Consider the following 21,199-nt stretch of genomic DNA (forward strand, 5'->3'; position numbering starts at 1 on the left):
AACCGTGCCAGAGCTACCACAACAGCTGGACGGTTGCCAGGCGCATCTGGTGTCGTGTGGGTGTCCGGGTCTGTTCCCTGCATTCCCRATTCTTGGATCCGTGCCGATGGTCTCTCTGGCCTTTCCTTGCCCAAGCACGGCGGTGATGCTGGACCAGGCTGGCTGTACTAGCTCATTTCTGGACTTTCATGGCACAGCCAACGGAAGGGGAAACCCCAAAAGTGCTTGTGTGCAGTCAGCGGGGTCTGGGAGGGCCAGCCGTGACAGTGATGCTCTGCCCTCTCTTTTGGACAGCAGATTGCTACGGGACTGCACGTGGCTTGTGCTGCCTAGGCAAGCAGAGGTGGTGGTGTGTCATCGATTGTTTTCTTCGATGTTTTTCTCTAGTCTGGAACTGGCAGCAGAGTTCAGTGGAATTTAAAATTGAATAAGATAAGAATACAGATATTCAAATGCTGAGTTTTACTTCAGGCTCCTTGGGAATGCCAGGGCTGCATCTGGTTTGGCTAGCTGTGCCTGTAACCCAGTTTCTTCTTCCAGAGTTAGCACAGCTTGGTTTGGCACATACGAATCCCACGAGCTTTAACTAATTCATCCCGATTCCGGCGCAGGTTTCCCAGTGCAGAAGGTGGAAGCTGCAGGTGACTCCATCCTGGTTTGGTTGTGGATCTGAAGCAGACCCGGCACCACACGCTCCCTYCCCAGCTCATGTTTGGCTTTCCAGTGGTTGAGTTTTATCGAGCAGTTCTTTATTGGATTTATCATGCCAGTTGTTAAAGCTTCCAGCTGCTTAAATTTACTTTCTTGTTTTCTCATTTTCTCATCTGTCTTTTCTGTGTTCTTTACAACAAAATCCACACGGTCCTCTATATCATTAACTCCACGGGCGAGTTAATCAAATTTACTGTCAGGCACAGCTATAGCTGTTGGAATGTTTCTAATTTCTTTGGAGGGGGATATTGGGCTTGCAAAGAATCAGCCAGCGCCTCCCTTTCTGCCTGTTTCCTTCGTAATAGGCCCTGGATTCGCTGCAATTGCCAAATGAGGTAAGATGCTCCATTTCCCATGACTTCACCTGTTTCTGCTTCAGTTTGGAGCTGCAGTATTGGTGGCAGCTCAATCCAGGGCAAGGGCAGCTGCCCTTGAGGTGGGACCCATGCTGTAGCTGTGACTTTGTCTGCTCTTTGGGCTCAGCAGTGTGTGATCCCCTGCTCCAGGTGGTGCTCACTCCCAGAGCTCCTGGCTTGCTTGGGGCTTTTTGGGATGATCCAGTTGACCTTTCAAACTAAAGACTAACTCTTGTGTAGGTATGCWGGGAGGCTTGCCAAGCACAGGGACATCCTTCAGTGGTTGGAAAGGTCAAGGGCCACCACCCCATGCTAGCGCTTGTCATGCTCAGGTTGCTTTGGGAACATCGTAGGAAAATCTCCATGGTGTCCTGTCTTTGTGCACACACTGTAGTATTCGCGCGCTCCAGCCACATTATAAGTCGTAGTGGGATCCAAAGGTGCAACAGAGATGTGCATCATGACTTCTTGAATCCTGTATGGTTGCTTGCCATTTTCCTGCTCTTAGCCTCCAAATTCCCATTCTGGAGCAAGTGCTAGTTTGGGTGGTGTCCTTGCACTGAGGCAAAATGTGACACTGCTTGTGCTAGTATGAATGTGCAGGCATGGTGCTTATGCTGCTGTCATAAGGAAGCCTTACAAACATTCTCCTGGAAGGCCAGGAAAGAAGAGGTCGCAGTTAATCCCCGTTTGCAAGTGCTCTCCACCTCGGGAGCAGCATCGCGAGACTGTGATGGGCCAGAGCAATTTGAGTTAGACCCAGACTAAGCGAAGGGGACCTGACAGGCGCCTGTGYGCTTGCTGTGTGAGAGCGTGTCCAGGTGTGGGATGGTTAGTGTGGGTGCCACAAGGCACGAGCGGGGCTCTGCCCCCAAATCCCTGCGTGCAGGTGGACGAGGGAGCTCCCGGCTCCGTCCCAGGAAGGGAGGAGCAGAGGCGAGCGGATGAAAGCAGGTGAGAGCATAAAAGGAGAGGAGGAAGGAGGGGGGAGCAAGTGAGAGAGGGCAAGGGGAGGAGGGAAGGGGAGAGAAGTAAACAGGGATGAAATTGCAGGTAAAAATAAAGCTGAAGAAGCCCAGGTGGAATTCATGCAAAGTCTCCTCATCAACACTGCGACTCCCTCCTGTCACGGGAACTGTCATCCGGGCTCGGCTCGTAATGAAAGGGAAAATATTTTATTCAGATTTATTAATTTGAAAATGAAGCCCGCCTGTCGAGAGGGGGACAGTTCTTCTCAATCTGTCATCGTTGAACCACACGCTCCTGACACCGGGATTCATTTGTCTTGTCGGCTCTGACAGTCGGATTCTCCCAGAGCTGTTCCTGGTGGATCGCCCTGGGATTTTAAACCGGATGAAACACATTCCGACAAGGAACAGCCTCTTTATTAATGCAAATTACACGAGGAGGAAAGAGCGCGAGGGAGGGAGAAAGGGAGGGAGGGTGACGCCAGCAGACGCTCTGGTTCCTCTCCCTGTATCAGTCATTTGTTATTTACATTTATACGCATTTTTCAGGTTTAATAAAAGGAGAACGGGATTTTCGGTGACATTTATGGACAGTTTGTTTAAGAAGAAAAAAAAAAAAAGAAAAAAAAACCCGATGCCATCACCTCAAGTATATGCAAAAAAAAAAAAAAAAAGTATATTTATGTACATCCGAGGAAGCCCCCTGTGCAGATCAGGCTTTGGCCAGGGTGGACACGCAGGTTTTGCTGTGAGGAGCAGCGCCAGGGGAGGCAGTGGAGAGAAATCCCGTGGGTCCTGGTGGCTGAGGTGGTGCTGGAGGAGCGAGACACAACAGGAGGCTGGTGACAGGGCACTCGGGGTCTTCCAGGGAGCAGGGAGTGTTTTGTCCCCAGTTCCTGTGGAGATGGAAAGAGGGATGGGACCGGTGCAGGTGCTCGGGGATTGTGGCTTCGGGTGGCTTCCCGGTGCGGCCGCGAGCACCTGCCCCTGCAGAGCTCTGCTGTCCCTCACCCTCGGAGAGCAGGTGTTTGAGCCCAGAAACGCTGCACAAGAACCAGAATCCATGCGCCCGGCTGCGGGGCGGCGCGGGCGGCTCTGCAGAGCGCGGGCTGGTCACGGCCACGCTTTCCTCGCAGCCTGCGGCCATCCCTGCGGAGCGCGAGGCCGCCTTGGAAGCCAGGGGCTGCCTCTCAGCCCCCCAAGGTCCCCTTAGCGCCTCGATGCCGTGTGAAACAAATGCCAGAGCCAGGCGTACGGAGAGAGCCGGAACGTATGCGTCTAATGATGTCTCCGCAGTCTATAGAATGAATATTTAATAGCGCTTGTCAGCAAGATCTTATAGAGGGATTTCTTCCCTAAAATGCTTGTTAACTCTTGTGATTTCCACAGCAGCTTTGKTTTCAGTGCGAGTTTCAGTGCTTGCCCTGTGCTGGGTTGTCCCGTGGTGGGGTCACCTCCATGGGGGCCACTGCTGCCCTTGCTCGCCAACAGCACTGGCAAGGACGGGAGCATGGCAATGGATTTGTGATGGGGCTGATGGACCCTCATCCCACATGAGAATTGAGTTTCATGCTGGAAGTTGGTAGAGGGAGGTCCTTGTGGTTGTTGTCAGGTGTTTGTTGTGTATGAGGACACCCTACCTATCTTTTTTCCKCTTTTTTTCTCTTTTTCCAATCATCCCTKTTCTGAACCACTTTGGYGTGTCCCCAGCGGCAGGTGGGATCGCTCTGTTTTGGTGCCATCAAATCTTTGAGGTCAGTGTCCTTCAGCACAGTAGGGGTCAGAGACCCTGACGCTGAAACTCCCAAACCTGCCGAAAGCTCTTGCGGAAAGATGCTTGGGCTTGACTTGAAGGCTGCAAGTGATGGAGAATCTACCATGTCATTAGGTAAATTGTTCCTCCCTTTAATTAGCTTCACTTTTAATGTGCTTGGAGCAATGAGAGCAGTCATTCACTTTAGGAACAGGGACACACAGCAAGGGTCTGGAGCGGTGTCGAGGAGGAGGATGGAAAGTCATGGAAAAGAGCTCAATCAGAGCAGAGGCTTTTCTCAGCCAACCTTTAATTTGTGACAAGCAGAACAATAGAAAGAAACTAGAAGAGAACAAAAGAGAAGGAAGGGAAAAAAAGGCATTTCAGAGGAACTGTTGTTCTTTATGAATTTGGGTTGAGTTTTGTGGATACTGTTTTTATGACAGAAAACTAAAAGATGGCAAAATGCCATTTGGTGGTATCCTTGAAATGCACTTTTCAACCTTTTGCGTTTAAAAAGGAGTCTTTTAAATTTGAAATTTAGTCTAAAACCCTAAAAAGGGGGCTTGAATGAAATGACCCAAGTTGAAGGGTGTGCTTGACCTCAGATTTTTTTTTTTATTATTCTTTTGGAAAAAAGAAACAAAGGAAGAAACAACCTGGAGACAATAGTTCAGTTTCCCAGCTATTTTCCCGGTGGCCAGGATGTGTTTGCCATGAGCCCTGGGACAGAGGGATCTCGGCCAACGGTGGTGACACATCCAGAGCCCAGCGCACACTGCAGTAGTGGCCTTGGAGCACCTTGAGAAACTACCTCGAGGGCTGGCCCCAACCCACAGCAGTCCTGGTGTGCCTCTGGTTTCATAGACCTTCCCACCAGGTCTACAGGGACTGGGTGAAAAATCACTTCTGTCCTTGGATTCCTATTTCCTTGCAAAGCCTGTGGCTGGGGCTCAGCCCACATGTAATAGGCATCTGCCTGTAGTAATCTCAACACCCCTCCCCAAACCTACTTATAAAATAATGTACCTTGCACCAATTTTATCTGCGACAGTGCATTAAAAAAAAATCCATTAAAAGAAATAAAAGCAGGTGCAGCTTGGTGCTGCAAAACACTCTTTCACTCTCATTCTCTCCTGTTCGTTCTCTCTCTATCCTTCACTCCCGGTGTTTGCTAGTTTGTATGATTAATTTTATCAATTTTCCTGACCTGCTTTGCCACTGAAATAAATATGACAGCTGCAGTGCTGCCTCAATTCGTTCTCTTGCCAAGTGAGCTGCTGAGATGTGTTTTCTTGTTGATCGCAGACTTTGGTAAATATCAAGTAAATAGACTGAAGAGGATTCATTTCAGCAGCTTGGATTGTCAGGACTTCAGACCAAGAGCACATCCTTCAATGGGGAGACAAAGAAAGAGGAGGGCTCCCGTCCCTCCCCAAAAAAGCAATCAGGAAATTCTTCTGATGCGCCGAGCACTGTCAGCTCAGCCAGTAATTAGTGGCACCATCAGATGTCTTGGTGGAGACTTCCAAGCCTGGGGCACAGAAAATGAGCCCCACAGCCGAGCCAGTGCAGAGCGCTGTCCGTGAGGCCAAGTTCAGGGATATTGTGCTCTGCACTCCCACACAGGGGACTTTGGAGGTTTCCAAAGACAGGCTCTAACTCACAAGGACACTGAGGAGGTGCAGGAGGTGGCTTTTTGTGCATTTTCAGACTTTTGGATACAACCATTTGAGTTTTTTCACACTTTATGTTTTTATTTTTCTATGAGCTATGGGTTTATTTCCATAAAGAAAAGCTATTTGTTGATTTACAGCAGAGCTGTGCATCTTAAAAGACTCCGTGCGTGAGTGGGAGATGGTGTCTCAAGTTCTTAGAGTCTACCCAGAGATAGACATTGCTGTGTTCGTGTTCTAGTTATGTGGCAAACAGTCATTGCCCGTGTGAGCCCGTGGCTGAGCGCTCTGTACACCACTGGTCTTAGCAAAGTCGTCCGCGTTCAGGCCTTTGGCTGGCACATGGAAGCAAGGCAGGATAGGAAAAAATAGAACCTTCTCGCCTATAAAACTGAAAAGAGAATTCGTAAACGCGACCCAGATAAACATGACGCAGGATGGCTTGCTTGAGTCAGCACGGAGCCTAAAATATCGCCTCATGCAAGCTCCTCCACCTCAGTGTGTCTGAGAAGCCCCAAAATGCCACGTCAAGGCCTGGGCGGCTGCTGCCTTGCTGACAGTCCCCGCAGATGCATCCAGCTGCGGGTGACCCACAGATCCAGGTCCCACGTGCCCTCCAGGACTGCCCTGCCCTCCCCTTCCCGCCTCCAAAGAGCCCCAAAGTGGTTGCACTTCCCTCAGTCAAAGCTCAGCAGTTTCAAAAAGGGGGGAGTGGAGGGAAACTATAAAATACCTACAGCTGAATATAAAATGGAAGACGTAGGGCTCCCCTGCTGTCCCTGCTCCAATTTCATGTAGATTGAGTGCGCACCCGTGCACCTTTTAGAATTATTGTGTTATTATGATTATTAAGACAATATTTTTCATTAACGACTTGCTGCTGGAGGCTGTGGTTGTCTGGGACTTTTCATCAGAATGATGTTCCAGCTGGCAGCAGAGTCCCACCAGGGCTATGCAGACACTCCTCTCTCCTCATGCTTGACGTCTGGTCGCCTAAACCGACCAGGTGATGCCTTCTGCACCTGGTGTAGGGGAGCTTAAAGTCCTTAAACCCATTCAGGCCATGCAGCTTGGATCTATGACCTTAGGATAATCTGGCAGCCCTCTGCTTGGGCCAGACTCCACCGATCATGGAAGAATCAGAGACAGCCAGGACAGCCTGTGTAAAGTATCTAGAGACAGTTGAGGGGAACTGCTGGCTGGGCAGCCTCAGGGGAACTCGGGAACTAGCGGGAAGTGAGAAGCGTGTGGCCGAGGCAGCCTTGCCTTGGATAGGTCTGTAATGACATGAGGGTGGGTAAAGCTCTGTGGTCGCATTGCTGCAGCTCCTTGCAGGGTCATGCACCGTGGCAGAAAGCTTAAAGCAGAGGGCAGCTGCATGCTTGGCTTTGGACACTGTGCAAGGCTGTCCCTGGAGAGGTCACGAGGCTTAGATGTATTTTGCAGGCAGGAGAGGCTGCATGTCGCTGTTTGGGGTGGTTGGACTTTGGTGGCCACGTTGCTTTGCGAGTTGCATGACTGCTTTGCCTACTGTGTTTTTGTTCCCATGAGCTTGATGTTTCCGAGTGCGTGGCCAGGCTGGGATGCAGGGATGCATCCTGGATTTGCCCATGGAAGCTGGCTGTGGAGCTCACACCAGTCACGCTGCACCAGAGCTCTCCAGCCTGGCCCCAGTTTAATGCACCTTTCCCCTGGCAAAGCCACCATTCACCCTGTGCCCGTCCCACCACAGAGCCAACGTGCTGCTGCCCCTGGAGCAGGGTGAGCGGCTTTGAGACCGTAAGCGCTCGGGGAGCAAAAATGCCCCCAGGGAAAGGGAAAGGGAAAGGGAAAGGAGCAGTGCTTGCCTCCTGCCTGCCAAGAGGGGCTCAAGCCTGGCCGTGTTGACTGGGCATATTTTTTACAGACGCAGCTCACCTTGGTCCAGGAAAGAGCGCGCACAGCAGTGGATTGCCATCAATTCAGATACCCCCTCCCCTCTTTTCAAGGACTTTGGAGAGCAAAAGGGTTGTGGCTACAGAGATTTACACCCCCTCGGCAAGGGTTAACCTCATCTCGCAGCCACTATTGTCTCAGGACAACTTGTCAGTCTATGAGAACGTGCCGTAATGGATTTGAAGTGGATTGCTCAGCCCACGGAGAGGGTGATGCTGTATTTATTGAATAGACATTAAAAAGAACATTTCTCAATTTCTCAGCACTGAACTCGAGGTCAATGGATCTTTTTGGCACTGACATGCTGAGTCAACTCCTAGCTAAAGCTTTTAGAAGGACCAGGGTTAGATGAAAGGATTAGACTCTGTCTTTAACGTTTCCCTGGCAAAATGGTTGGGTCCTAAATCATTTATGTTGCTTTGCGGTGCTTTGCTTGGCCTCTCCCTGTTACCTTGGGGAAAAAGAAAAAAAAAAATAACAACCTTCCCTTATTTTGTAATTGAAATGACCCAGGTTGATTATTTGCGCTGCACTGGGCCGTGATGAGGTTGATACAAAACGAGTTGGGCTCCCAAAATCTCTGGACTGCTGGTTCTGGACACAGTTGCAGAAAGGGTCGCAAAGCCTATTCCCATGAGAGAGAGAAAAAAAATAGGGTTTTGCAAAGAAGTGAGAAGTCCCTGCACYAGCCACAGATGCCCATTGAGAGCACATGGCCCACTGCATGCTAACGAATTCCTCCTGCCCTCGTGCTACCCCGTCATCAGAAGGTGACACCGGTCCTCACTGAGGCTGCTGCCTTGGTGGTCACTTGGGAGCTGACTGGTGTGTAGGAGCCTGGATTTCTCCCCATCGCTGCCTGTGGTGCAGGACTCCAGGCCAGAGGCATTGAGCATTGGTGGGAGTTTTGCCCGTGTGGTGGGTACGGGGTAGGAGCTGTGCGTGTTCAACACGTCAGAGCTGGAGTCATTCGTTGGGAGGCTGAGGTTTTATTCTACTGCGCTAGGACAGGTCTGGAGGAATCCACCGAATGCGATAGGCATCTTCCCAGATAAGGCTGGATTCTGACCTCCTTGTTATGACACTAATTGCTTTCATTTCCTAGCAATTTTGTTGAAGCAATGAGTGTTATGCTAAGGGCAGCACTGGGCCTTGCGGGAGCCGCTGAAGTTTTATTCCCTCTGTGGGGAAAAGTTTTATTCCTTTCCCCTTTATGCTGGAAGGCTGCACATGCAGAGGGGTGTTAAGTTGGGCTGTGGGCATACCTGGGCATGCCTGTCCAGCCTTCCCGTGGCAGAAAGCCTGGGGAAAGGCGGCTTTGGGGCAGGGTGTTGAGCACGAGGAAGCAGTGGGCGATGCTTGTGCTGTGTATCCCTTGTCAGCCAAGCTGTCTTTACCAAAGAGTGGCCCAGCGTCAACCCCTTTCCCACCTGGGTGGAACCGGGAGGACCACGGAGTGCTGGAGCAGACGGCTGATGGAGAGAGCAGCTTCCCCTCCAGCAGAGGAGGAAGGTAGGGCCCCATTGCCCACGCCGAGCACTACCTGCCCTTGCTCGCAGCCAGCCTCTTGCTCATGGGGAGACTGCAGGTGGCCCCAGCTCCGTGGGCACTGCCACAAGCATGGCGCGTGTCCCCTGGCCCCTTCTTGCACCAAGGCCCCACCGTGGCTGGCATTTTCCTGGGAAAGGCCTACGTTTTGGGGCCTTCTGGTAGCAGTGTAACAAATAAAATGCAATCCTCCTGTATCATAAAGTCCAATAAAAATGAAACTGAACATCCACTTTGCAGACAGCAAGTATACTGTAAATTTATGAGATCATATCTCGTGGAGGACAGGGTAGTTAAGGGGGGAAGGAAGGGGCTGGCAAAAATGGGAGAGAGCGGCCAAGGGGTAGTAAATATGTTTTCAATAATGAAGAGGCCCGATTACCCTCTTTGCAATAAAAAYGTGCGCGAGGCAGAGCTGCCGTAAAAACGCCCCCTGAGCAGCCCGGTGCGTTGGCACCTCGTCATCTTGTCAGCTCCGTGCAGACAGGCCCACGAGGCCGCCTTGGGCCGAGGCCGCTCCATTTGCCGCCCCTCTTCCCCGTCCCCCCGCTGCCCCGCTCCGTCCCCTGCCGAAAGGCCAGGGTTTGCCCGTAACCGTGGCAACCGCTGGGGCTGCAGAGCACGGGGATGCGAGGATGGAGGCCCCGTGTCCCCATTGGGACGAGGGGACGCGGCTCCATGGGCTCCACTGCACGAGGCCTCTGCGCTTCCTGCGGGGCAGCCCTGGACGCGGCCTCGTGCCCCGGGCCCGTCCATAGGTGCTGTTTCTCTAGGTTGGAGGGGAAAGCTGGGTGTCCAGGGCATGGCTACAGCACAGGGGGGCTCTTGGGTCTTGTGTATTTAAAGCAAAAAAAGAAGTGTTTTATAGCATGTCAGCAGCAAGCAGAACAAGGCCCGAGGCCTCGCTTCTATGAAAGTGCTTTATCAAAAGGTGTGGATTTAAACTGATTTAAATGAGGGGATGTAAACAGCAGAAGAGCAGCTGCAAGTCGTTTGAGCATCAGTTTGAGCTATCCTCAAATAAACCAGCGTTGAGCCCAGAAGAAAGCAATTACACAGGGGCTTAACTAAGCTGATTTAACAAAGCTGCAGTAATTAAACCACATACACTTAAGGCTGGGGATTCAGTTCTGAGTGCTATCAAGAGCCTGTCTTTAAAGGTAAATCTTCCTGGTATAAGCACTGGTTTAAACTAGTGTCATTAGATGATGATTCTCCTTTTCCTGCCCCTTGGCTTAGGTATACTTGTCCCTACAGGTACTGGTGAAGCTGAAAAGGATTTTATTTTTATTATTATTCTTTATTTGTTTTTCAGAGCAAATCTAAAACAGCATAGTCTCCTGGTCTGGGTGCTTTCTGCTCCGGGGTATGGATCCTGATCCATGTTAGCAGAGGAAGCATCAGGTACCTGACTGCTAAGAGCCATCTCCTAACTTGATCTGGCAGCCTCGACAGTTCATGGCCTTGGTGCAGAGCCTGCTGAAACTAATGGAGCTCCTTCTTGTGCCCTTGGAGAATTGTGGATATTAAGGTTGGAAGAAAGAAGTGGTGGTTGTGTAGCTTGACCCCCTGTATTCAAAGCAAGGGGGGCAAGGGGAAGGGTGGGCTAAGAAAGAGTACAGGAGGCTGTTGCATCAGATGGCTGAATGTAAGATGAATGGGGAAGCTGGGGGCTTTGGCTTCTAACAAAGCAATGAAGTTCAACTAGGACAATAAGTCATATTCTAGAGCGTTAAASGGAGATAGCTGGAGCCAGGAAGTTAGGAAGGGGATTTAGGGGAAAACTTTGTGTCTTTGAAGGGCAAGAAGATGTGTGGGATTTGGCTGTGCCTAAAAGGGGTGACACCACAGCAATTATCACAGGTTGTTTCCGACCTGATYTAACCCCCAGTGGGAGAGTCTGGCTGGGAACATGGAGGTAGGAGATGACCTGTTCTAGAGACACCAGAGAATGACTGAGCTCCTGCTGCCTGGAGTAGGAGGGACACAGATCAGCTGTGGACTTATCTGTGGAGTCAGGATTCCAGCCCTGTTAGATCATGCACAGGATAGATTCCCTTCTACCCCGGGAAGCTGTTATCAGGGAGAAGTTGCTAAAGAGAGCCAGACAAAATTGTTTGCAGGTACAGCTCAAACTGCAGCGAGCTAAGAGGAAGATAGAAAGGAGTGTGCGTGTAAAACCTGAGAAAGAAACCTAGAGGAAAGAAAAAGTAGGTCAGGTCATTAAAATCAAGTACAGAAGTACAGCATGTGCATGCAGAGACAAGATCAGAAAAGCCAAGGCACATGGGGAGATGCAATTAGCAAGGGACATCAAGTGTAACGAGAGATGGCTCCAGAAGCGCCCCAGCGGTAGCAGGGCGACCGCCAAAGTGGCAGTTTGGCGCTTTGGGAGCAGGAAAGAGAGCAGCAGATGATGCCGAGGAAGCGCTTGGTGCCTTTTGCATCTTTGTCTTCCCTTAGAAGGTTGGTGCCTTTTGCATCTTTGTCTTCCCTTAGAAGGTCAGTTGGGATCCTGGTTAATGGCAGCGACAAAGGATAAGACTCAACATTGGAAGACATTGTTCAGACATGGCTTAGATACGTTATGTATTCGCACATGCAAGTCCTGGAAAGACASTGGGACCGTTAGTGAAGCTTGTGGATACCCAGGAGAAAACAAGGGAATGAGAACAGCCTACATAGGTATCTCCAAACAAATTGTATCCATGAGGTAGGATCTCCTTCTGCTATGGTGCAGCAGGCCTTGAAATGAGAAGGGAAACACCAGAAGCTGTGGGCCCTGAGCTGACTGAAGAGTTAGAGGGTAGGACAGAGTGGTCTAGATGCCCTTGGCTTTGAAAACAGCTAGAAATCCAAACTTGAAGAGGATTTYTTGGTGGTTTACTGTGACACTGAAAGGATGTGTTGAGTAAGCATCCACCCTCCAGAGATCTCCCTGCTGTACCAAGGATTCTTTTTTCCATGTTCTTATTAAYGACCCAGGGTTGGGAAAGAAAACTAGGTTTATATTTCCAGATGATGCCTACCTAGGAGAGAGAGTCATTTAGAGAAAACTAGAATCCAAAATAACCCAGATAAACTCGAGATAGTTTTGCAGAAAAAGCTTTGCCTGGGGCAAATGCTTGCCAGGAGGTGCTACTCCCACCTAGATGGGCAGAATGAGATGGAAGGGAACTTAAGAAGGGAYGATTTCCTAGAGGGAGGCTGGCTAAAAGGGAAAGGTGATGTTGTGTTGAGAGAAGGGCATGTGAGAACAGATGTGATAGGTCTGCTCAGTGAGCAAACAGGATGTAGAGGGTAAATCAGATATTCCCATTTGCACATTCCTCATTTGACAAATGTTGGCCACTACAACGCACACTAAAGGTGAAATGTTTGCTGCTTGTACAAGAAAATATTCTTAATATTCTGTACACAATGTTCTTGAACTGTGAAAACTTGCTTCAAGGTCACACAGAAATATGGAAGGTTATGTTATCTTTTCAGATTGCAAAAAGTTGAGGGGAAAGAAAAATCTGGCTCGTAGACATCCTCATTCATGGTCATGTAAAACAGGAGCAAGTCCAGTGAARCTGTTGGAAATACTGCCTTGTAAATGCAGGTTTGGTAAGAGGAGCAAGTCGCCCTTTGGAGAAATCCCAACAGCAGGCTCGTGACACCTAGGAGATGTGTCCTCAACTGGTAAGTCATTCAAAAACTGTGGACTGTAAGCTTGTTTTCCTCTGGACCTCATAGAGTTGTCACAAAGCCAAGACATTCCCAACCATGGGAACGGTGTCTGTGCTTGTGTTGGCCGCATTAGAGGAGAATGGAGGCAGCGAAAAAAAAAATCATATGAAAATACCTGTTTTTGGTGCAGTACTGAGGGTGGTTAATTTCTGGAGTTGCAAACTCTGGGATGATAATTTGAAGAGGAAAAAATCCTCCTGATCCTTCTGAAGCATGCTGAAATAGAGAGGAATTGGTGAAATGTGTTTGCACAAATGCAATTTTTTGGGGGTTTAGTCAGTAAATGAGTATTTTACTTGTCTCCAACCCTGTTGCTCCCGTGGATGCAGCAGGGTTGTAGCTTTTGGCTGCATCAGGGGCTTGGGGTGTTTGCATGGTCCTGCATGTGGGGCCCTCCCTTCTCGTGGTGCACCAAGCCTGGAGACATCTCAGCCACTTCTGGTGAACTGGACCGAAGGGGTCTCTGCTCTTGGCCAGAGAGCAGGAGACTGCACCGTGGCAGAGCCCAGCGAGGCAGTTTTCACCCGGCCCCAATTACGCCTGTTGCCGGGAGAACATTGAGTTTCCAAGCCCCGTAAATCAAGCGCAGCTGCGGGGCGGAGCTGCGTCTTATCTCGCGCCGCGTCCAGAAGTTGGAACAGCAGCGCGAATGATTTGATCATGTTTTTATGGCGCTTCTCCCCCTCCCTTCCATCAGGGAAGTGTAGAACAGCGCTAATCTGCGCTTCTSCCCCGTTTTAATTGCGCTTCCCGGCCACCTGACCGCTGTGGCCTTGCGGAGCAGCCGCCCTGGGTGCGGCGGGCGCTGCGCAGCGCCCACCCGGTGCCCGCGCGGCCGCTCTCCCCGAGGTGATAACTCACTCCGCCGCTGATTTGGCCATCCGCGGAGTGAATYAAAAGGACGTTCGCCGGGAGCTGTGGGAATCCTGTGGCCGTGCCCGAAGGGTAATGAGGAATTGCGAGGAAAACCAGCGCCGTGCTCCGGTTTGCAGGAAAGTTAAATGGCAAGCGCTGGGGGAAAATGGCCATGGTGTTTCATGGTGCAGAGCTGGAGTGGTAGCCCAGGGCTCTGGAGCGCTTTATTGGAGGCAGAAACATGAACGGTGTCAGGCTGCAGAATCTTATTTTCATTGAGAAGATTGGTTACTTCCTTTTTCTTTTTTTCCSCCTCTCTGCTCTTCATTACAGGAAAATTAAAAAGAAAAGTATCTGTTTGCAACTGGCTCAGTTCAACCCCCAAAAGCCCGCTGCAGACACTCAGCACTGTGGAAAGGCTTTATCTCTACATTCTTCCTATTTCCCCCTTTTCCTAAAAAAGGCCATTGCCCACTGCTGTTTTAAGCCAGGGCTTCTGATTTCCCCGTGAGGGAGCAAGTGTGGGGGGAGACCTTGAAAAGTCAGTGTTTTCATATTGTCCAGAGTGCTTTATTTTTATTTTATTCTTTAAGGCTGCACACTTTTTGATCCAAGGATGCCAAGGGGGCCGGGCCGTCAGGGGAAGCTCCCTCTACGGGCCATGGCGAGGCAGCGTTGCGCTGGCGTGCCACCAGCATCCCGCACTTCTGCACTCTGAAACTAGGGGAAAACTTCTAAAATAACTTGGTTTTTCCATTCCTTTCAGGGGGAGGGAAGGGAAAACAATCACAGGAGTCCCTCGTTTCTCCACGAGCAGCTGCAGCTGCAATGTGATCACCTTGGTGTAGCAGGTGAGGGTGCTCAGTGTGGCCTGGGATGGGGACACAAGGACAGCCAGTGTCACGTGGAGTTCTCGCCTCACTGCTGCTTGTGACCAGCTATTTTCTTTCACTGAATAACACACTTCTCTCGCACTCACCGTGAGGGGCCCTTTGGTTTATCCTGACCGCTCACATCTGAATGAAAATCCGCATTTTTTTTAAAGCTAAAAACAACAAGCTGSTCCATCTGACAGTTTAAGCTGACTTTTAATAATAATGGGGAGGGGGAAAAGAAAAAAAGCTTCTGTGCTGTAGCACTTAGAAAAGGTTGAGTTTTGGTGCTTTGCAGGAAAAAGACCTAAAGCTGTTTGCATGTTTTCCGCCTCCGCGCTGTCAGCTCTGTCCCGCTGACTGACAAGCGGTGGGAAGGGCTCCTGTGCTTGGATCTGCGGGTGGCCACTGCCACGTGCTGGTTTGGACTCTTTGGACAAACCTTAACAAATGCACCTGGAAGATGCAGTCTTTCCTACCTCAGTGCTAAGGTGAGCTCTCTGCTGGGGCAGTTATTTGCTAGGGGATAATTGATAGTGTTAAATCTTGATCTCGGGAGTATATTTTTTGCTTGGAATGGAGATGAAAAGCTGGAATTTTACAACAGCTGAACAGAACAGGCCTAAAATGTGGGGGAGAGATTTTGGTTCTGAAATACTGGCTTGTCCTTAGAGCAGGTTCAGAGTGAAGGAGGGAAGTTTTTTTTTTCTTTTTCTTGTCTGTGGAACTTTGCTGTGAAAATTCCCTGCTTTTCTGTCCCCGAGGGCAGGTGGCCTCTTGAGTCTCAGCTCTGCACCTGTAAACTGCCCTCCAACAACAAGTCTTGGTGTTGCTGAGGGGTTGTGTGTATGGGGGAAGGGGGGGGGTTGTCTTTTTCCTTTTTGGATTTGATCCCTTAAAGCGAAAAAGTTATAGGTTTATGGGTGCGTCTGTACTGGAGAAAAGTTGATCAGGAAAATATACAACTTTTCTCTTCCTGCAAGGCAGACTTCCTCTACATAAGCCAGCAACACTGTGGACTGAATTGATGCTCACTGGGCTAGAGCGTGTCGTTGAGTAGAGGCTGCTTGGGGAATTCAGCCTTAAATATGAAACTGATGGCCTGTTTTTTCCCCAAGTTAGTGAGATGTTGGAAAAATGACACCAAAAAGTAGAAGGAATAGGAAAGAATTGCAGTTMGATCCCAACCTACTCTTAGCACCTCTGCTTGACTAGAGTGAAAGGTGGCTTCTTCCTGAGGATTTTTCACACTGTAGGAAAAAAAAAAATCCTCATGTTTCTGAGTGGGTCAGTCTTGAGGGACCTAAGGATATAGCGAACTGAGCAACTCAAGTGTTTGGTCATGTGGTGGACAGCCTCCTTGTGCCGGCCGCTGTGTGTCCCCGTCCCTGGGAGAAGGCAATGGGAGGAACCGGCTGGCGTGAGGTGCCTGAGCTGGGAGATGTCCCTGACAGCTCTGCAAAGCTGAGTTATGTGGAGCAGTCACGTTAATGTACAGTCAGCAAGAAAGGAGAAATATCGTCGTAGGGAGATCTGTGTTTTTCTCCATTGAGTAAAATATTGTGTAATTTTATCTAGTTACTATAAAATAGCTTATACCTCTTGTTTATATWAAAAAAAAARGGGGGGGGGAACATATTTCAGTTCCTCTACTGACAGGTTATGGAGGAAAAATAGATGTTTCCTCTGCATTTAATATTTCAAATCAAGTAGACTCAAAAGAAAAGGAGCAATTAGCTACAAGTACCAGCAACATGTTCTTTGCATCCTTCTTTCAGGAATCAACTACCAAGAATTGCTTTGGTACTCAGCCATGTTAGATGTTTTAGTAATATTTTTCTAGATTAGATAAGAGAGCAATGCAATTGCCGTGCTCATCTTTCAGGCTGTGGACCTTTGAGACAGGACATGTTACGTTGTCCCATGTGGAACTGCATATTTTTTCTCTTAATTCCGTGCAAGATTTGCTCTTTCTTTCCAGGTGATGACAGATACCTGAGCGTCTCCTACCCCATGTCTCCTGCATCTCCTTGCCATGGTGCCTTGGCTTCTTGCTGTCTAGATAACATAGGTTGTAAAACCAGAGGAGTTTCTGAATCCTAACTAGGACACAGGGCTCCTTGCTTGCTGCCTCTTTCTCTAAATAGCCAGCACCCAGCTGACAGCATCCTGTGACTAACTCCTCTAGACTGGATTTCTCCAAGGAAGGACCAGTGCTTAATTTGGCTGACTCCGCGCTCTGCAGGAGTCCTCATCCGTGCCAGCTTGAGTCCTAGCAAAAACCCATCATCATTAGTCCTCGAAAGGAACAGCTCGAATATTCTCCACCCCCCATTTGCAGCGGCTGGGATGTGCTGCCTGTTCCCACAGACCGAATTTCCCCTGGTAGGCTCAATTACAGCAATCAGCCTTCACGCTCTTTTCAGTGGTGTCTTCGCCACTGGCTTTCTTAGGCTGCCGTGTTGTGCCTGGGAGGGTGCCTTGTGCTGTAGGTGCTGGCGGGAAGATGCTGCCTGTTCCCCTGCGTGTGACCTTGGGGCAGCCTGTGACTCKGCTACTGAGGGGGTGATTTGGGCTCTCTGTGGGCATGGGGGCATATGCATGTGAGTGGGAGCTGGCAGTAGCATCAGCCCTAGATGTGCATCACAGCCACCTCCCTTGCTGACTGCCTGCGAGGCCTTGGGCAGTTCCTTTTCTCATGTGTTTAAGCACCCTTGGACCAGGCTTGTCTTTGCTGGTTGATGTTGAGGACCATGCAACTGCGCTGGTTTGCCTGCTTCAAGCTGGGCTGTGTCCCTGTCCTCCTCTTGGCGCATCTCGAATGCTCTGAGCTGGGTAAGTGTGGTGGGCACCAGGTGCCTTGGTGCTCAATGTGCAAATGGGCCGGGGACCTGCTGAAGGGATGGCTGCAGTCGCCGCTCCAGATGTATCCCCATTGTCCTGGTGCTGCCGTGCCCTGGATGCTTCCTGTCCCGGTGTGATCCCAGCAGAATGCCAGGCRTGTGCCCCGACTCGGCAGGGCTTAACCGCAGCTTGTGGCAGCCCTGCTCTGGTGCAAGCCACGGCTGGAGCCGGCGAGGATCAGGCCCGTGTGCATTTCTCTCTGCTCACACGTTGGCAGYCTCTCAATGAATAAGCCACTAGAAAACAAATCTGGAGCAGCCCTCGGCTGCGGTGGCCAGACCTCGTCTGTTAACTGGGCTGAAGAGTACCAGCTGCTCTGCTTCTGCCCTGGGGAAGAGAGGCCCTTCTGCTGCAGTCTGGGGACGAGAAATGAGCCTGAACCAGCCCGCTTCAAACCGTGGAGGGCTTTAGACTCCAGCTTTGGATCCAAATGCGGATTTCATGGCTGTGCATGCTGTCTGCTCTGGGCCTGAAGCAGCGTCTCGGCTCCAAATACCACCCAGCTCGGAGAGGGCGAGGAGCGTGGCGGTGCCAGACCCATTTCTGTCCACGGGCAGGCCTGGCTCTGCGCAGTGCAGTCAGAGGTGCTCTGAGGTGGGTATCCCTGGCTGCCTTCCTGCGGGATGAGCACTTGAGAGGGGGCTCCTTGAAAAGGGCCAGACCCCAGAAATACTCCCTGTTTTCTAGTGGTGTCTGTGCAGCAGCAATGTAATGCTGCTACATAAACCATGACCGTGGTCAAGGCAGGCTCTGACTTCTGCTGGTTAAAAACAAAGATCATTTTCATAACAGGGAAAGCCTCGATAGAAGGAATTATTTTCCAATTTTGTCTACATTTCACCAGGTTTTCTTTGTTCAAAAAGTGTCTAGTCTTGCCAGAGGTCAAAAATACAAAGGAATAAACTACTTATGTCACCAGGATCTTTCCTCTATGCTTCTCCACTGGGAAGCTTTGGACTCAGTGTTTGCAGTGACTTTGTCACAGGCTGTGGCTTTCTTGCTCCCTGCTCCAGTGGCTGCAATGGTCCCCAGCCCTGCTGGCTACTGGGCAGTGATGAGCAGCAAGAAACAGTGGCTGTGTTGCAACGTCCCTGCCTTTCCCTGGTGGTCTGAGGACTCGGTAGTCCRTGGACAAACAGATCCAGGGCACTGAGCCATGGATGAACGTGTTGCTYGTGTATTGCAAAATCTTGGGAATGTGGCAGGGAATGGGTGAGCCAGGAGCCTGAGGGATTCTCAATTTAACATGACCCCAATGGAACCATGGAAGATGCTCTGTCCCTCTGATGGAGCAGCCCTGTACCTGCCAGAGGGGCTGTGCTGCCCAWTTTGTGCCATTCAGCTCAGTAAACCCATGAGATGTCCATATCCAACTGCCCTTGGGTGAGGCTGTTGGGCAGGAAGGAGAGGGAAAGTCTGCTTTGGACTCTGTGTTTCTAGGCACGTTGTAGCTGGGCATGACCATGGCCAGAAGTGGGCTGACATCTGATGGGTCATCACCAAAGACCTCCTCAGAGCTGCTGTGTCTCTCTGCAAAGCAAGAGCAGCAGGATAAATGCCCTGTAGCTCAGGACTGCCAAGTGAGTAAGAGCCTGAGATGTCCACGAGGTGTAGATGTGGGTTTATTCTGTGCATAGCCCTGTCCTGGTACACTAGCAGTGTGGCAATGAGGAGAACAGGCAAGCACGAGGCTAGGAGCATCCTTGGAAAGTAGGAGCCTGTGTTCCCCAGGTAAATCGGTGCTCAGCTCTAACCCTGTTGCTGTCTCCCACCTCATCTCTCTTGCTAGGATTCCCCTCCTGAAGCCGCCTCAACCTGCTGTGGCACCTTCTGTCAAACGCTTCACACGTTTGTCACCAAAATGTTTTGGCAGCAGCAGCATCTCTAGGTTTTGACATAATCCCGACAGGAGACTTTCTCAATTATTACTAATGGAACATTATGCTCCTCTTTGGGAACTCCTGCATGAATAAAAAGGGTCATTAATGACATCTGCGCTGAGCCCGGAAATTATTAGTCAATGCTGATACAATTTTTTTTTTTTTTTTTTTAATTTTTACATATATATATAAGCTCCTGGTAATTTCCCACCTTGCCTCCCACCCCCTTCTCCGAAGTCTCCTGTGCGAGCTGGAGCTGAGCTGGGTTATTGTCAGTGTTCTCACTTTTGTGCAGGTAAACGCTGCTCCCCTCCTACTTTTCCTTCCCTTTTATTCCCTCCTGGCTTCTTTAAATACCACAGCTCCTATTTTGGTCCCAAAGGATCCTGTTGCACCTTTTCCTGCGCTTCATCATATTATTTTGCTGGTGAAACTCAAATTCTCCTTAGAGTTGGAGAGGCTGCTCTTGCCGTGGTGCTACCAAGGCAGTGCTGGAAGGGAAGCTGTATGTGTCCTGCTGCCTGTGGCCATGGATGTGGCGTGTCCCCTGGTGCAGGAGCTGGTGACACATGGGAAGCAGCGGCATTGGCTTGGTTTGGGGCCTTGATGTTTCAGTAAATTTAATTTTCTTTCTGTCTTTCTGCAAATATTCAGTTCTATCTGCTCAATGTTCCTAAAAAATGGCCTGAAGTAAACTCTTTTTTTCTTCTTCCACTGCAATATAAYGTAGTGATTGGAGGAACTGCTGTTTTGCAGGACAGTGAGCCTTAACTTTCAGGTCAGCTCTCCTCACTCCTGGCAAATGTTTCCTACCAAATGAGTCATTTTCTGATCTGCCCCCCCCTTTGGTTTCCCAACGTAGCCATTCATTAGTGAGGAACACGAAAGCCCTGCCTTTGAAGCCTCATTGCACCAGGGGCCCTATAGAGACATGGCAGAAAGGCTCTCCTGAATCAGACCAAAAGTCTGGAAGCAGTTGCCTCTGAGGAGGTGTCTCTTGCAGGACTGCTCATGGAGGGAGCAGGCTGGAAGCTCCATCTACCTGTGGGCTGGGTGACTTCCCTGTGTTTTCACTGACTTAACTGTGTTTCCATCAAAGTGCGAAAACCTGGGCATCAGCCTGGGCTGATGGCAGTAGCATGGCTGGCAGAGCAAAGCTGATGCTAGCAGATGTGACTCTCTTTTTTCCCTTTTTTTTTTTTCCTCCTTTTTTTTCTTTTTTTTTTTTCCCTTCTTTCCTTACTTGGAAGGAAGGGAAAGAGAGGCCTGAGTTGAGTGTTAAACTTTCAGGACTTGTGGAACAGCACAAAGCTTATTTTTATCTTCTGGACAGCTGTCTGGCTGCAGGAGAACTGAAAATGGTGTGAGTACGACCTGTCCAGAAAGTGCCTGATTTAGCAGAGCTTCTGTGGAGCCCTTAGTTCTCGGGTATCGAAGATGATGGTGACCAGCATCTCGGCTGTGTGGTCACCACCAGACAGAGCACTCGCCTGCACCATCCATGTGAACGTGAGCACGGAGGCTACGGTGCTAGCAGGGAATGACAGCAGTCAGGACCTCGGCTTTATAACTCGCCTGAAAGGCAGTAGGTACCTTCAGCCACAGATGGACATCAGCCCCATGGATGGGTGCTGCTCTGTACCCAATGGCACCCCAGCTCTGAGCATCCCACCTCCACAATGAGTGTCTCTAATGCTGTTATGTCCAGGAATCTTCTTCAGGTCATAGTCTGCCACCAGAGGAGACAGGGCTGCAGCGGTGTTTGGCTGGTGCAGTAAGGCACCCACAGGACAAAAGTCGTCCCTGGAACCCAGGAGGGACGTGTGGATGTCCCCTCCACGTGATCCCGGGAGCCCAGACTCCTCGCACAGCCCCTGTGCATCCCGAGGGAAGGCTGGGCAGGGATCACCCGCTCTGCTTTGAACCTGGCACTTGGGGCTAAAAGGTCAATGCAGTAACTCTAAAAAGAAAACTGCAACAAGAAATAGACTCCTTTAAAAAAAGGTCCC

At 50.2% G+C, this 21,199-nt stretch overlaps 1 long non-coding RNA gene across 2 annotated transcripts in view; it reads left to right on the forward strand.

Moving 5' to 3' along the window:
* LOC112952157 overlaps window positions 1-21,199 on the forward strand; it is a 46,514-nt gene that overhangs the window by 24,028 nt on the left and 1,287 nt on the right. The window contains exons 4-7 of one of the 2 annotated variants that reach the window (XR_003250338.1): window positions 10,263-10,351; window positions 12,437-12,631; window positions 14,301-14,385; window positions 14,705-14,897. This is a non-coding gene — a long non-coding RNA (uncharacterized LOC112952157). Of the gene's footprint in view, window positions 1-10,136; window positions 10,187-10,262; window positions 10,352-12,436; window positions 12,632-14,300; window positions 14,386-14,704; window positions 14,898-21,199 lie in introns of those variants that run through there. The other variant, XR_003250337.1, reaches the window with a different exon arrangement.

This window comes from Nothoprocta perdicaria, unplaced genomic scaffold, assembly GCF_003342845.1.
Source record: "Nothoprocta perdicaria isolate Ctin4 unplaced genomic scaffold, notPer1 scaffold_392, whole genome shotgun sequence".
Classification (NCBI taxonomy): Eukaryota; Metazoa; Chordata; class Aves; order Tinamiformes; family Tinamidae; genus Nothoprocta; species Nothoprocta perdicaria.